Source organism: Mesoplodon mirus, assembly GCF_964341445.2.
Source record: "Mesoplodon mirus genome assembly, chromosome: X".
Taxonomy (NCBI): Eukaryota; Metazoa; Chordata; class Mammalia; order Artiodactyla; family Ziphiidae; genus Mesoplodon; species Mesoplodon mirus.
The window spans coordinates 58,596,119-58,611,894 of NC_138981.1; the positions used below are offsets into that span (position 1 = coordinate 58,596,119).

Genomic DNA, 15,776 nt, shown 5'->3' on the forward strand with positions numbered 1-15,776 from the left:
AGGTGTATTCTATCGAACGTTCAGAGAAGAGCTAACACCTATCCTTCTCAAACTCTTCCAAAATATAGCAGAGGGAGGAACACTCCCAAACTCATTCTACCAGGCCACCATCACCCTGATACCAAAACCAGACAAAGATGTCACAAAGAAAGAAAACTACAGGCCAATATCACTGATGAACATACTTGCAAAAATCCTCAACAAAATACTAGCAAACAGAATCCAACAGCACATAAAAGGATCATACACCATGATCAAGTGGGGTTTATCCCAGGAATGTAAGGATTCTTCAATATACGCAAATCAATCAACATGATACACCATAGTAACAAACTGAAGGAGAAAAACCATAAGATCACCTCAATAGATGCAGAGAAATCTTTTGACAAAATTCAATACCCATTTATGATAAAAACCCTGCAAAAAGTATACATAGACAGAACTTTCCTCAACATAATAAAGGCCATATATGACAAACCCACAGCCAACATTGTCCTCAATGGTGAGAAATTGAAACCATTTCCACTACGATCAGGAACAAGACAAGGCTGCCCACTCTCACCACTATTATTCAACATAGTTTTGGAAGTTTTAGCCACAGCAATCAGAGAATAGAGAGAAATAAAAGGAATCCAAATCGGAAAAAAAGAAGTAAAGCTGTCACTGTTTGCAGATGACATGATGATATTCATAGAGAATCCTAAAGATGCCACCAGAAAACTACTAGAGCTAATCAATGAATATTGTAAAGTAGCAGGATACAAAAGTAACGCACAGAAATCTCTTGCATTCCTATGCACTAATGATGAAAAATCTGAAAGTGAATTTAAGGAAACACTCCTATTTACCATTGCAACAAAATGAATAAAACACCTAGGAATAAACCTACCTAAGGTGACAAAAGACCTGTATGCAGAAAATTATAAGACACTGATGAAAGAAATTAAAGATAATACAAATAGATGGAGAGATATACAATGTTCTTGGATTGAAAGAATCAACACTGTGAAAATGACTCTACTACCCAATGCAATCTACAGATTAAATGCAATCCCTATCAAACTACCACTGGCATGTTTCACAGAACTAGAACTAGAAAATCTAACAATTTGTATGGAAACACAAAAGACCCCGAATAGCCAAAACAATCTTCAGAAAGAAAAATGGAGCTGGAGCAATCAGGCTTCCTGACTTCAGACTATACTACAAAGCTACAGTAATCAAGACAGTATGGTACTGGCACAAAAACAGAAATATAGATCAATGAAACAGGGTAGAAAGCTCAGAGATAAACCCATGCACATATGGTCACCTTATCTTTGATAAAGGATGCAAGACTATACAGTGGAAAAAAAGACAGCCTCTTCAATATGTGGTGCTGGAAAACTGGACAGCTATATGTAAAAGAATGAAATTATAAAATTTCCTAACACCATACACAAAAATAAACTCAAAATGTATTAAAGACCTAAATGTAAGGCCAAGCACTATCAAACTCTTAGAGGAAAACATAGGCAGAACACTCTCTGACATAAATCACAGCAAGATCCTTTTTGACCCACCTCGTACAGAAATGGAAATAAAAACAAAAATAAACAAATGGATCCTAATGAAACTTCAAAGCTTTTGCACAGCAAAGGAAACCATAAACAAGACCAAAAGACAACGCTCAGAATGGGAGAAAATATTTGCAAATGAAGCAACTGACAAAGGATTAATCTCCCAAATTTACAAGCAGCTCATGCAGCTCAATATCAAAAAAACAAACAACCCAATCCAAAAATGGGCAGAAGGCCTAAATAGACGTTTCTCCAAAGAAAATATACAGATTGCCAACAAGCACATGAAAGAATGCTCAACATCATTAATCATTAGAGAAATGCAAATCAAAACTACAATGAGATATCATCTCACACTGGTCAGAATGACCATAATCAAAAAATCTACAAGCAATAAATGCTGGAGAGGGTGTGGAGGAAAGGGAACCCTCTTGCACTGTTGGTGGGAATGTAAATGATACAGCCACTATGGAGAACAGTATGGAGGTTCCTTAAAAAACTAAAAATAGAATTACCATATGCCCCAGCAATCCCATTACTGGGCATATACCCAGAGCAAACCATAATTCAAAAAGAGTCATGTACCAAAATGTTTATTGCAGCTCTATTTACAATAGCCAGGACATGGAAGCAACCTAAGTGTCCATCAACAGATGAATGGATAAAGAAGATGTGGCAGATATATACAATGGAATATTACTCAGCCATAAATGGAAACAAAATTGAGTTATTTGTAGTGAGGTGGATCGACCTAGAGACTGTCATACAGAGTGAAGTAAGTCAGAAAGGGAAAAACGAATACCATATGCTGAAACATATATATGGAATCTAAAAAAAAGAAGGAAAAAACGGTTATGAAGAACCTAGGGGCAAGACGGGAATAGACGCAGACCTACTAGAGAATGCACTTAAGGATATGGGGAGGGGGAAGGGTAAGCTGGGACAAAGTGAGAGAATGGCATGGACATATATACACTACCAAATGTAAGACAGATAGCTAGTGGGAAGCAGCCGCATAGCACAGGGAGATCAGCTCGGTGGTTTGTGACCACCTAGAGGGGTGGGATAGGGAGTGTGGGAGGGAGGGAGCTGCAAGACATGAGAGATATGGGGACATATGTATATGTATAAATGATTCACTTTGTTATAAAGCAGAAAGTAGCACACCATTGTAAAGCAATTATACTCCAATAAAGATTTTTTAAAAAAAAATAAGAATAGAATCCTTTAAAAAAAAATAGAAGTGTGTTTCAGTTAGAGTTGTGTGTTAAAAAGTGAAGGCGTGCCAATAATTCTCTAAATATGAATTGATGGTGATACATACTGAAATTATATTTATTTCACCAACTGCTCCATTAGTCATCTTGGCTGGCAACTAGCCCTCCTCCAAAGATCAATTTAAGCTCATCTCTACCATAAAGCAAACCTTCCCAGAGAAAACCTCCCAGACTTCATTTCTCATGCTCCTTGAGCCCATCCATCTCCTTCCTCCTTCCACATATCTCTCATCCTTCCCTCTAGAGGCAATGACATTGGTACCTGAAATGAAAATACACAGAAAACAGGTAAGAAGAGATCAATGGACTTTTTCCTAAGTTAGTGTGGTGGGGTAAACTGTTACAGGAAAACTGAGACTACATATCAGTTGTCCCTCCAGGAAGCGCTACAAACCAGGAGTAACTGTAAATGTTTTAAATGAAAGCTATTGTACATTTTTTTCCACCACGGAGAAAAACCACCCAGTGACATCCTAGGGAAAAAAAGGAGTTAGGCCCAAATCAGGATATTATAGAACTGATACTTCCCTTGCTCTATAAACCTGCAAAGTAAGCAAAGAGAAGGAATACTTCTCAATACAGTTAATGAAATTGGTATAACCTTGATAACAAACCCTTCCAAAAAGCAGCACCAAAAAGAAAGCTAAAGATGTCTCACATAAAAAATCCTAAATAAACTACTACCAAATCAAACCCTGCAAAATATTTAAAGTATAACATGTCATGACCAAGTAGCATTTGTCTTAGGAAAGCAAAGATGCTTCTATAATAGGAAATCTCTTAATATCACATTACATCATTGGCTCAAGGGATATGTTATATGATCAGTTCAGATAGATTTGATTAAAATTTAACACCATTTTCTGATAATCCTTAGTAAACTAGGAATAAAATAAAATAGAAGGGTATTGTTTAATACAATAAAGAATTTCTTGTGCTTTATAAGAAATAGCATAATACTTACTGGTAAATATATTAGAGACTTTCCTGCCAAAGTCAAATCAAATCAAAGATGCTCATTATAGCTGCTGATGTTCAACATTATTCTTTTTTTTTAATTAATTTATGTATTTGGCCACACCACACAGCTTTGGGATCTTAGTTCCCCAACTAGGGATTGAACCCAGGCCTCCTGCAGTAGAAACATGGAATCCTAACCACTGGACCGCCAGAGAATTCCCTTCAACATTATTCTTGAAGTGGTAGCCAATACAATGAGGCAAGAAACTGAAATAAGAAGTGTTAACTATTGAGCAATTATACAAACTATCATTATTTTTACAGATATGATTCTATAGCTAGAAAACCCAAGATAGTTGATCGAAAAGATAAGACAAATAAGAGAGATCACCAAGGTGGCCAGGTCTTATATTGTCTGTTTCATGTAGTACAAATATAGTGTTAAACATCTTGCGTTCAAACAACATTTATGAGTTGAATATAATTGAAAGAATTAACTGAAAAGAAAAGAACTTTCTACAGGAAGCTGAACCCTTCAAGACCATTTCAGAATGTTGCTGTGCCTTAGGATTTTCCCTCTGAACACTAATTTTTTTAGATTAAAGTCTTGGTTATTTGAGCTTTCTGTTTGCTTGGTTTGGGATGAATTAAATTTATATGCTTATGAAATTTTGCAACGAACTTATATTTATTGTGTGCCTAAAGAATGTCTTTTACATGTTATTTATGTTATCTTTTATAATCCTTAAAACTCTCTAAGGTAAGTAGTATATCCCCATTTTACAAATGAGGGTGCACTCAGAGAGATGAAGCAATTTTCTGTGTCATTACAGCACTTAGTAAGTGGTGGAGCTGGGGCTTGAATGCAATTCTGTGGCTTACAATAATGTATCCAATATCCCTGCAAAGGAAAATATATTTCCTGGAATAAAGTTCTGCAGAACACAATGTGTAGAACATGGCATGCACAATTGGGGTGGCAATACTGAAAATAGAAAAGCAAGCTCACATTTTCCATGTTGAAGGATAACCTCAGGTGAAGCCAGATAGGTATACCCTTTTTGGGAAAAAAATAAAATTGAATTGGCTCTTCCTAAATTAAAGTATTGAGCAGCACTTCCATCCTAGGGCAGGTACTAATGTAAATGACCAGAGAGTGCACACAAACTGAGCATTGGAAGTTCCCAGTTTGTCCTGTTATAAGAAGAATCCAATGTGACTCAGGTTGAGCCTTGTCTCTGATTAAAGGGACATTATATGCACAGCAGGACAACATCTAGCCACCTCGCACTATTCTGGGACCCAGTCAAGAGCCATGTTGCATATGTGTGGTTCTCAATGTAACTGCTATGTGTGGTTTGGCTGGTCAGCTGTCATGGCTGCACTCCTCCCCAGTGAAAGGGAACCAGAGGACCACCCGCCCACCCTTAGCAAGGCTGACAAAATTACTTCTGGGGATAGCACATGTCACCGCCATCTGGGCCCATTGATGAGGTTGACCTGCCCACAGGAGGATAGGGTAGCTCTGATGATTTATGTCATGCCACCAGATCAGATTCTCTCTCATTCCTCTGCTTTGCCCAACAAAAAGGTTAGGATGATAAATTGTCAGTATAACCTTTAACATGTTTAATGAGTTAACACATCTCAACTGCTAAAGCAATCCATATGATTCATGTGCATACTGCATACAACAATTTCTTGCATTTTCTTAGCACCTCACACTTTCAAAAATTTGATTTTGTTTCTATCTCATTTATCCCCAGAGCTGAAGGTTGAATGCCCCAGATTTCAAGCCCAAGTGAAGAGGAGAATCGTGCTACCATTAACAGAAATGAAGGAAGTGGCACTCAAGGCTTTACCTAGAGCACTGGTTCTCAAGCTTGGCCACACATTAGAATCACCCCCAGGTGCTTTTAAAAATTCTCATGTCCATGTCCAGCTCCAAACCAGTTGCATCAGAATCTCTAGGGGTCCAGGCATTAAGAGTTTTTGAAATTTCCCAGGTGATTTCAATGTACAGCCAGATTTGAGAACCACTAACTTAGAATATGAGTTCAATCTGAAGCATGTGAGTTCCAAGAAACAGGAATGTGTTCAAGAGGCAATGTCACAATGGTAGTTGGAGACATGGGCTGTGATTTAGGAAGTATGATTCTCCATAGGTGTTGAAGCCCTGGAAATAAATATACTCATGAGAGAGTATATAAGTAGAGAAAAGCAAGAGCCTGAAGGCTAACCTTTGCTATTAGTAAGATTTCTGTGTTAACCTAGTTTAAAATTTTTTTTTAAGCCACGTGGTTTCAAAATGAAAAAGACATACTTGACTAATAGAGGCCTTTGTGGAAGGAACTGTGCATGTATCTAAAGGTAACTAAGGGTGTAATGTATTTAGACATTAAAAAAACCTTTAATTGAAGCTCTGCAGCAAAGGTTATCATGCTTTAAGTTGTGTCACCATGCACCATGCAATTAGAGGGACCATCCTATGAAGAGGGCTTGAATGCAGGGATAAAGGGTAATGACAAACACACATCTTACTTGGTTGGGAAGCATAAACAGTAGAGTTTCTCTAATAGCCATTTCTGGTTTCATTTAACATTTTTATATATGGTCTGAATGAGAGTTTGCAGTGATATGTCTAAGTTCTTAGATGATGAATCATTTAGTCCAAACACCCATTCAAAGCTCTGCTACTTACTGGCTGTGTGAGCCCTGACAAGTTACTTAACCTCTCCTGTCCTGTTTCCTCGGCTCTAAAATAATGAAATTGGACATAAACGTCTCAGCTAGAAATTCTATAGCTTAGCTTAACTCAGCTCCCCTCTCTGTGTCTACAAAGAAAACAACACATAATCAAGTTCTTTAGTTGATTAGAGCAATGTTAGAGCGTGACGATTATGGGGTCAAGGATCAGAGAAAGCAATTGTTAGAATTATTCACTATACAGAGTTCATTGTAACCAGATTGGCAAAGCACTATTTCTGCCAGCCATCTGCTGGATCATAAAAATAGCTTTGTTATACAGGACCATACTTGATAATTGGATTTAACCTGTATCACAGATTTCTTCAACAATAAATTTATAAATCTCTTATACAGCATTTTAGAGCTGAGGTTCACAGGATTTTAGAGTAAGAGGTCACCTAGTCCATACCTATATTTGGCAGAAGGAGAGAGAAATGCAGACAGGTGAAGTGCTTTGCCCAATGTCAGACAGCAAATAAGTCATGGAGCAACTAGTCCAGTTCTCTTCTTACACTCAGTTCCCAAAGCAGTCAGAAATACAGCCATTTGTGTCCTCAGGCCCGACCTATTTTGAAGCTGTTTGGCAGGCCTGTCAGGCACAGATGTGGATTGATAATAATGGTGATGAGAAATGAATGTGATGATTATAGCTGCTATTTCTTGAGTACCTATACGTTCCAGGCATTGTGCTAAGTACTGTGCATTATCTCACTTAATCCTCCTGACATTTCTTTTGAGGTGGATATAATTGTCCCAATTTTCATAAATGAAAAAATTCAAAGGAGTGAAGTAACTTGCCCAAGATCACACAGGTATTGAATGTTAGAACTAGAATTCCAGCCCAGTTCTGAAAGAATAGCAAAGCTCAAGCTCTTTCCACAATCTTAGTATTTACCAAATAGTATAATCCAGAACATTAATTCAACAAGAGATAGATAGGTCTTTTTCGAAAAATGTTCTCTGGCCAAATAGGTTTGGGAAATGCTGCATTTCATATTCCACTCTGGAGAGTCACATTTCTTGTTTGTGTATTAAAAGATTTGAGAAGTCTTCAATGAAGAAATCTGTTTATTTTTCCTTAACCCTATTTTTTCCCAAACTCTTTTTGATCAAAGCATCCTTTTCCTGAGGACATCTGTTAATATCACACAGGACCCTGGTACTGTCTGGAACGTAGTGTAAAAACACTGCACTAGATGACACAATCCATTCCATTCATCTATACAATCCTCCTCACAGACTGCTGCTCTTAGGCCTGGCATTTTCATCCTAACCACGAAAGTGACCAAAGACTTGATGTCACAAAATATTTCTTTACCAAAAACATACGTTTGTCACTTTGGGAACATCTCTGGTGACATGAAGGAATCTATACTTCATGGAACTTTGAGAGACCATTAGGCATCTAAAATGTCAGCAGTTAGTGTGACTGTTTTAGTGTTGCCTGAACCGCAGTAATATTTTGATATTCTTGACAATATTTTTGAGTCTTTCCCAAACCAAACCAGAACTGAGCCAGAAAAGTTTCACAGCTGATCATAACTTAACTCATGGAGTCAATTGCTTTGTGGAGCCTGAGGCCTCAAGCATGAGCCTCTGCTGCAAAGGCTAGAGAGGAAATCCTTGAATGAAGAATGCAAGCCTTCTCACATCGGAAATACTTTAGAGATTGGGATGTGATGGGTTGGGGTGGGAATCAACTTGCACAGCCCTACCTTTTCTTGCCTTTTTGTCATGCTTAGAGCAGATGTTGGAACTGTAATCTGGGCTCTGAACATGGGCATTCCATGTGGTGCTCATTCAAAATTCTCACTCTTCTTTGAATCTAATGGCTTCCATCTTCTTCAAATGTATTGAACTTGCCACATGTATTTGTGCATTCTCTCTGTTTACAATTCTTATGGTGTGAGATAGAACATGAAGTAAACTCTTAAGGTTATAAGATTTGAAGATACAGAGTATGTTGAAGGTTGTTTTTCTTTTTTTTTTTTCTTAATAAAAAATTCCAATCCTCATCTGCCAGCCATTGTCCTTACTCTCCTCCTTATTGCTTATGACTGAAGAAATCTTGGCCATCTCCAGTCCTCTGGTGTAGCTCTCTATATAAAGGGAGGGAAGCATGAAAGTGAGGAGCCTACTACCTATATAACCAAAGAACAAATAAAATTAAATTAACTTTTATTGAGTACCTACTATGAGCACATCACTTTCACTTATTTAATCTGCAAAACAACTCTGTAAATTGACTGGCAATTTTTGATGCTGTTATTGGTATTCTTAGCATGACTATGATTCAGTAGAAAGCACAATGAACTTGGAGTCAGAAGAATCTTTGTCCACTTCCTTCAGTCGTTCATTTATTCATTCAACAAACATTGTACTGAGCACTTACTATAAAAGATATGCTTTAGGTGCTGGAGATACAGAGATGAATAAGGCATAGCCCTTGCCCTCAAAGAGTTAAAAATTTAGTAAATTGAACAATCACATAATCAGAAAATTATAATTTGATAGGTGCAATAGTTTATTAGGGGAACACAAAGGAATTGTGGCCTGAGCTGAGTCTTAAAGAATGAGTAGGGGGGCTTCCCTGGTGGCGCAGTGGTTGAAAGTCCACCTGCCGATGCAGGGGACATGGGTTCATGCCCTGGTCCGGGAGGATCCCACATGCTGCAGAGCGGCTGGGCCCGTGAGCCATGGCCGCTGGGCCTGCATGTCCGGAGCCTGTGCTCCGCAATGGGAGAGGCCACAACAGTGAGAGGCCCGTGTACCAAAAAAAAAAAAAAAAAAAAAAAAGAATGAGTAGGCACTGAGAAAAAGATGGACTGAAGAAGGGCACTTCAGGCAGAGGGTATGGCATGAAGGAAGGTACAGAGGCAAGAGGTGTATGGAAGAGGGTGGGGGGGGGCATAGTGGATACAGAGCCAGGGCTTAGAGGTCTATGTTGAACTATATGCAGTTCAGTGTTGCTTTTAAACTAGTGGATGTTTTATAAATTTATTTTCATAGTTAATAGAATATGTTTTAGAGCAGTTTTAGGTTTATAGGAAAATTGAGCAGAAATAGTCCCCATATACTCTCTCTCTCCCCCAATCCTTTGCAACCACTTATCTTTTTACTGTCTCCACAGTTTTGCCTTTTCCAGAATGTCACACAGTTGGAATCATGCAGTATGTAGCCTTTTCAGACTGGCCTCTTTCACTTAGCAATATGCACTTAAAGTTCCTCCATGTCTTTTTGTGGTTTGATAGCTTATTTCTTTTGATTGCTGAATAATATTCCATTGTATGATGGACCACAGTTTGTTTATCCATTCACCTATTGAATGATATTTTAATTGCTTCCTACTTTTGGCAATCATGAATAAAGCTACTATAAACATTCATGTGCAGGTTTTTGTTTGAATATAAGTTTTCAACAAATTTGGGCAAACCTAGGAGTGTGGTTACTGGGTTGTATTGGTAAGACTATTTTTAGCTTTGTAAGAAACTGCCAAACTTTCTTTCAATGTGCCTATACTATTTTGCATTCCCACCCGCAATGAATGAGAGTTCCTGTTGCCCTTCATCCTTGCCAGCAGTTAGTATTGCCAGTATTTTGGATTTTAGCAATTCTAGTAGGTGTGTAGTGCTAGCTCATGCTTAATTTGCAATTCCCTAATGACATATGATGTTGAGCATCATATGCTTATTTGTAATCTATATATCTTCTTTGGTGAGGCATCTGTTTCAATCTTTTGCCCATTTCTTAATTGGATTATTTGTTTTCTGATTGTTGAGTTTTAAGTGTTCTTTTTATATACTGGATACCAGTCCTTTACCAGATATGTGTTTTGCAAATAATCTCTCCCAGTCTATGGCTTGTGTTTTGATTAACTTAACAGTGTCTTTCTCATAGCAGAAGTGTTTAATTTTACTGAAGTCCAGGTTTACCAATTTTTTTCTTTCATGGATTGTGCTTTGGGAGCTCTACCTGAAAATCCACTGCCAAACCCAAGGTCAGGTAGATGTTTTTCATATGTTATTTTCTAGGAGGTTTTTTGTTTGGTTTTGCTTTGTTTTGTTTCAGGATAAGGAACTTTGGCTTTTTAATTCCTTTTAAGAGTTTCTGTAGTTGACTACTTTTTTCCTGCTATGCTATTCACTTTGAATCTGTATTACCTCAACTCCTCAAAGAGAAAAAGGACGGAGAGTCCTTATTTAGAAAACATTTCCTAAATTTTTTTTTTTTTTTTTTGCGGTACTCGGGCCTCTCACTGTTGTAGCCTCTCCCGTTGCGGAGCACAGGCTCCGGACACGCAGGCTCAGCGGCCATGGCTCACGGGCCCAGCCACTCCATGGCATGTGGGATCTTCCTGGACCGGGGCATGAACCCGTGTCCCCTGCATCGGCAGACAGACTCTCAACCACTGCGCCACCAGGGAAGCACCATTTCCTAATGTTACATTTTAAACGTTAATATTTAAAAAGAAAAACCTTCTTCAACCCCCAACCCCTAAGCCCATCATGAATAATCTGGTTTAATACAAGTTAAGTCTATAAATAATTGTGTTCATTTTCCTCAGAAATCACTTAAACAACTTTACAAGAATTACTTTTTTAATAAAATTAGAAATGAAAAAGGACAAGTTAAAACAGACACCGCAGAAATACAAAGCATCCTAAGAGACTACTACAAGCAACTCTATGCCAAAAAAATGGATAACCTGGAAGAAATGGACAAATTCTTAGAAAGGTATAACCTTCCAAGACTGAACCAGGAAGAAACAAAATATAAACAGAACAATCACAAGTAATGAAATTGAAACTGTGATTAAAAATCTTCCACCAGGGTCTTCCCTGGTGGCGCAGTGGTTGAGAGTCCTGCCAATGCAGGGGACATGGGTTTGTGCCCCAGTCTGGGAGGATCCCACATGCCGTGGAGTGGCTGGGCCCATGAGCTATGGATGCTGAGCTTGCACGTCCGGAGCCTGTGCTCCACAATGGGAGAGGCCACAACAGTGAGAGGCCCGTGTACCGCAAAAAAAAAAATTTCCAACAAACAAAAGTCCAAGATAAGATGGCTTCACAGGTGAATTCTATCAAACATTTAGAGAAGAGATGCAATCTTTGGGACTTGCCCGGTGATGCAGTGGTTAAGAATCCACCTGCTAAAGAAGGGGACAAGAGTTCGAGCCCTGGTTCAGGAAGATCCCACATGCCGCGGAGCAACTAAGGCCATGCACCACAACCACTGAGCCGGTGTGCCACAACTACTGAAGCCCACGCACCTAGAGCCTGTGCTTCGCGAAAAGAGAAGCCACCACAGTGAGAAGCCCGCGCACTGCAGTGAAGAGCAGCTCCCGCTTGCCTCAACTAGAGAAAGCCTGCGAGCAGAAATGAAGACCCAATGCAGCCAAAAATAAATAAATAAAAATAAATAAATCTATTTAAAAAAATTTAGAGAAGAGCTAACACCCATCCTTCTCAAACTCTTCCAAAAAATTGCAAAGGAAGGAAAACTCCTGAACTTATTCTGTGAGACCACCATCACCCTGATACCAAAACCAGACAAAGATACTACAAAAAAAGAAAATTATACACCAATATCACTGATGAATATAGATGCAAAAATCCTCAACAAAATACTAGCAAACAGAAACCAACAACACATTAAAAGGATCATACACCATGATCAAGTGGGATTTATCCCAGAGATGCAAGGATTCTTCAATATATGCAAATCAATCAATGTGATACACCATATTAACAAACTGAAGAAGAAAAACCATATGATCATCTCAATAGATGCAGGAAAAGCTTTTGACAAAATTCAACACCGATTTATGATAAAAACTCTCCAGAAAACGGGCATAGAGGGAACCTACCTCAACATAATAAAGGCCATATATGACAAACCCACAGCAAACATCATTCTCAATGGTGAAAAACTGAAAGCATTTCCTCTAAGATCAGAAACAAGACAAGGACATCCACTCTCACCACTATTATTCAACATAGTTTTGGAAGTCCTAGCCACGGCAATCAGAGAAGAAAAAGAAAGAAAAGGAATACAGATTGGAAAAGAAGAAGTAAAACTGTCACTGTTTGCAGATGACATGATACTATACATAGAGAATCCTAAAGATGCCACCAGAAAACTAGTAGAGGTAATCAATGAACTTGATAAACTTGCATGATACAAAATTAATGCACAGAATTCTCTTGCATTCCTATACACTACTGATGAAAACTCTGAAAGAGAAATTAAGGAAACACTCCCATTTACCATTGCAATAAAAAAAATAAAATACCTAGGAATAAACCTAACCAGGGAGACAAAAGACCTGTATGCAGAAAACTATAAGACACTGATGAAAGAAATGAAAGATGATACAAACAGATGGAGCGATATACCATGTTCCTGTATTGAAAGAATCAATATTGTGAAAATGACTCTACTACCCAAAGCAATCTACAGATTCAATGCAATCCCTATCAAATTACCACTGGCATTTTTTACAGAACTAGAACAAAAAATCTTAAAATTTGTATGGAGACACAAAAGACCCCAAACAGCTAAAGCAGTCTTGAGGGAAAAAAAACAGAGCTGGAGGAATCAGACTCCCTGGCTTCAGACTATACTACAAAGCTACAGTAATCAAGACGATATGGTACTGGCACAAATACAGAAATATAGATCAATGGAACAGAATAGAAAGCCCAGAGATAAACCCATGCACCTATGGTCAACTAATCTATGACAAAGGAGGCAAGGATATACAATGGAGAAAAGACAGTCTCTTCAATAAGTGGTGCTGGGAAAACTGGACAGCTACATGTAAAAGAATGAAATTAGAACACTCCCTAACATCATACACAAAAATAAAGTCAAAACGGATTAGAGACTTAAATGTAAGTCCGGTCACTATAATACTCTTAGAGGAAAACTTAGGAAGAACACTGTTTGACATACATCACAGCAAGATATTTTTTGATCCACCTCCTAGAGTAATGGAAATAAAAGCAAAAATAAACAAATGGGAGCTAATGAAACTTAAAAGCTTTTCACAGCAAAGGAAACCATAAACAAGATGAAAAGACAACCCTCAGAATGGGAGAAAATATTTACAAACGAATCATTGGACAAAGGATTAATCTCCAGAATATATAAACAGCTCATGCAACTGAATTTTAAAAAAACAAACAACCCAATCCAAAAATGGGCAGAAGGCCTAAATACACATTTCTCCAAATAAGACATACAGATGGCCAAGAAGCACATGAAAAGCTGCTCAACATCACTAATTATTAGAGAAATACAAATGAAAACTACAGTGAGGTATCACCTCACACCAGTTAGAATGGGCATCATCAGAAAATCTACAAACAACAAATGCTGGGGAGGGTGTGGAGAAAAGGGAACCCTCTTGCACTGTTGGTGGGAATGTAAATTGATACAGCCGCTATGGAGAACAGTATGGAGGTTCCTTAAAAAACTAAAAATAGAACTACCATACACCCCAGCAATCCCACTACTGGGCATATACCCAGAGAAAACCATAATTCAAAAAGACACATGCACCCCAATGTTCATTGCAGCACTATTTACAATAGCCAGGTCATGGAAGAAACCTAAATGCCCATCGACAGACGAATGGATAAAGAAGGTGTGGTACATATATACAATGGAATATTACTCAGCCATAAAAAGGAACGAAATTGGGTCATTTGTAGATACATGAATGCATCTAGAGACTCTCATACAGAGTGAAGTAAGCCAGAAAGGGAAAAACAAATATCGTATATTAACACATATATGTGGAACCTAGAAAATGGTACAGATGAACCGGTTTGCAGAGCAGAAATTGAGACACAGTAGTAGAGAAAAAACATATGGACACCAAGGGGGGAAAGCAGCAGGGGGTGAGGGTGGCAGTTGATGAATTGGGAGATTGGGTTTGACGTGTATACACTGAGGTGTATAAAATGGATGACTAATAAGAACCTGCTGTATAAAAAAATAAATAAAATTAAATGTAAAAAATAATAATAAAATTTCATTTCAACTGTTAAAAAGAAAAAGAATTATTGTTTTAAAAATTTACCTAGAGAAATTAAAGTACCTGTCATTTTCCCCCTGTAACAGATGGTGCTCAAGGATTCACGTATCAAGGCCATTTGCTTAGCTCATCACACTTTAGTTGTTCTGTTAGCAGGCAGGCTTTGAATGTTCTTAATCATTCTTTTCTCCTCCTTGATAATGTCTGTACTATGGATTCAGCTCCCATGTTTTCGTGGAGCCCTTTTACATTTTGAATACGAATTGCTTTTAAGATTTCCTTCAGGTACGACACAGGCTGTTTTGTGATGTCCACCAAGTCCTTAAGATTATAATATTGATGTTTCTCAAATGCTGAAAACAGCATGTCTAAAATGTGTTATCAGCTTGAGCTCGTTTTCCATCTTCTTTCTTTTTCCTTTCATATTCAATATTGTATTGATGATTAGCAACAGGCTTGTAATTGGTTGTCACAACTTTGTTCAGTTGCTGTAATAGCCTTACAGGTTTGGAAGATTCTTCTATTTGTAATCTCTTTAATCTCATGTACTTTTCACTGGCAGTGGGTCAGCATTCAGCTCTTTGTACCACTATTCCTTCCAGTGAAAGCTTATCCGATGAGCTCTTAGTAGACACTGTAAATGCCTGTCCCCCAGCACTTTGCAAGACAAATATATGTACTCTAGGAGCACTGCCTGAAGCTGATTTTCCGCCAATATCATGAATATTTGCAAGAGCCTCCTTCAAAGTAAATGACACCTCCATCCTTCCTTGATTTTTGGCAATCCACAGTTTCCCAACTTCACCTCTTCCAGGACATTTAGCCCATTGCTGTGACAAATATTTAGGAACCTTCACCAGCCACACTCCGGTGTTCTGTTTGGCGCCGGTCAGGCTGAGTTCCCCTCTTTCCTCCATGGGTCTGTTGCCAACGGAGGCGTGCAGGCCAGTGCAGTGGCCCCAGGAGCTGGGTGGCTGCGGAGCAAGGGACCAGAGCACAGGGCTAGCCCTGGCCGGAGGCTGATTGTGAAGAGCCGGGGTCCATCTGCCCAGATGCTGGGAGCCCAGGGGACTTCTAGGAATTTTAGAGTTTTCTGTTTTACATTTAGTTCTGTGATCCATTTTGAGTTTATTTTTGTGAAATTTATAAGGACAGTGTCTAGATTCTTTTTTGCATGGGCATGTCCACGTG

At 38.5% G+C, this 15,776-nt stretch overlaps 1 protein-coding gene and 1 pseudogene across 3 annotated transcripts in view; one reads left to right on the plus strand and one right to left on the minus strand.

Moving 5' to 3' along the window:
* Nucleotides 1-15,776, plus strand: part of EDA (ectodysplasin A) — a 398,541-nt gene that overhangs the window by 355,879 nt on the left and 26,886 nt on the right. The gene's annotated exons all lie outside the window — the stretch shown is intronic.
* LOC309797237 (general transcription factor IIF subunit 2-like) lies at nt 14,411-15,502 on the minus strand (annotated as a pseudogene). The gene has a single exon. The product of its transcript is annotated as a general transcription factor IIF subunit 2-like (transcript).